At 40.4% G+C, this 1760-nt stretch overlaps 1 pseudogene; it reads right to left on the bottom strand.

Annotated features, from left to right (window-relative positions):
• Positions 1 to 336: 336 nt before the first annotated feature.
• Positions 337 to 1252, bottom strand: LOC105720484 (TIMELESS-interacting protein-like; annotated as a pseudogene).
• Positions 1253 to 1760: the final 508 nt, after the last annotated feature.

The following is a 1760-nucleotide window of genomic DNA, read 5'->3' as shown; positions in this document are numbered from 1 at the left end:
AACTCCGTCTCAAAAAAAAACAAAAACAAAAAACAAAACCTCCCAACTTAGTGAAAACAAGGCATTCAATAACAGATGAGCAGCAGAAGATACTGCTTATTACCGACTAATCATTTTATGAAGAAATACCTACATAAAAACAAACACTAAAGAGAGCAGATTTAACTAAAGGGACAAGCATAATTATAAACAAATACCAGATAACCAGATTTTAAACAATAATCTGTAAAAAATTTTTTACTACCTAAGGATTTTCACTCAAAGAAGAAAAATGCATAGTAACACCCAAGCTTGCAGGATGGTGAGTTAACAGACACATTTTCTATTAATGGAAACTTAACCAGCTTTGGTAATATTTCTGGATGAAGCATCAAGTTACTGTTGCACATTTTTAAGATTGGTTCAGCAGTGTTTCCCCTAATTTTAATTCCTCCTCTACATTTAAAGTATTAGTATGATTACATGAATCGTCTAGAATGTCTTCTTTTAATCCATTTGACTCCTCCTTTTGATCCTCATCCGTATTAAGCTCTTCAACTGTCTGTGCCCTGGGTGTGTTCATTGACGTATCATTTGCTAGGGACTGACTATTACTCAGCAGCTTTGCCTGCCTTCTTTCCAAGGCCAGTTGTTTATTTCTCTCAATTCTTTGTTGTTGCTCTTCTGTTAGGCTTTTACTTGATTCAGAAGCAAACATCTCACTTTCAGATGAGTTCGTCAAAAAGGGATCTAATTCAGTAGCAGTTACATCATATTCATTATTTTCCATAACTTCATCATTATTGCTAACAAAATCTTCATGTAAAATAGGAAGATCAAGTCAAATTCATTTTAAACAGGTCTGAACTTGCTTTTTACTTCCCAGGTATTCAACTCTGTCAATAAAATCCTCAAACTGCAGTTTAGGGAATAGTCTATATGCCCAGTGCTCCATGTGTCTGACTAGCATCTTCAAGTCTTCAGCCTCATGACCTTTACCTTTGAATTTTGCCTTATCAAATGCATGCCTTAAGGCTGGAAGTCCTCTCTCTGTAATTAATCTCTGAGCATCCAACTTGGGTATATTTCTTTTAACTGTTCTCTTTGGAGATACAGGAACAGGTGCTCCACTTCCTGACTCTTCATCAGGCTCAGCTCCTTCACCATCTTGTCTCTCTGGAGAGGCTGGAGGTGGGGAAGGAGGAAAAATTTCATCTTCTACATGCCCATAATCTGGTACGTCAATCATGCTATTCTCCTCTGGTTCTAGCATCTTTTCCTCTGGCTTCCCTCCCTTTCTGGAGACTCCTCCTGGATTTTCTTTGTAGGTTTATCTTCTAACCTGGCTATTAAGTATCTAAGACTCCATCCTAGGGCTTCTTCATTCATTTATGTACATAGCTTTAATAATCACTTATTCATAGATGACTCCCTGATTTTTTTTTTTGAGACGGAGTTTCGCTCTTGATACCCAGGCTGGAGCGCAATGGCGCGATCTCGGCTCACCGCAATCTCCGCCTCCTGGGTTCAGGCAATTCTCCTGCCTCAGCCTCCTGAGTAGCTGGGATTACAGACACGCGCCACCGTGCCCAGCTAATTTTTTGTATTAGTAGAGACGGGGTTTCACCATGTTGACCAGGATGGTCTCGATCTCTTGACCTCGTGATCCACCCGCCTCGGCCTCCCAAAGTGCTGGGATTACAGGCTTGAGCCACCGCGCCCGGCCTACTCCCTGATTTTTATCTCTACCCTAGGTCTTGACTTTGCCATCCAGATCACTA

The sequence above is a fragment of the Aotus nancymaae genome, unplaced genomic scaffold, assembly GCF_030222135.1.
Source record: "Aotus nancymaae isolate 86718 unplaced genomic scaffold, 86718_ANA_hifiasm-v0.15.2.pri h1tg000029l, whole genome shotgun sequence".
NCBI classification, from domain to species: Eukaryota; Metazoa; Chordata; class Mammalia; order Primates; family Aotidae; genus Aotus; species Aotus nancymaae.
Note: the sequence above shows the minus strand (reverse complement) of the source record. Positions and strands in the feature narration are given on the sequence as shown.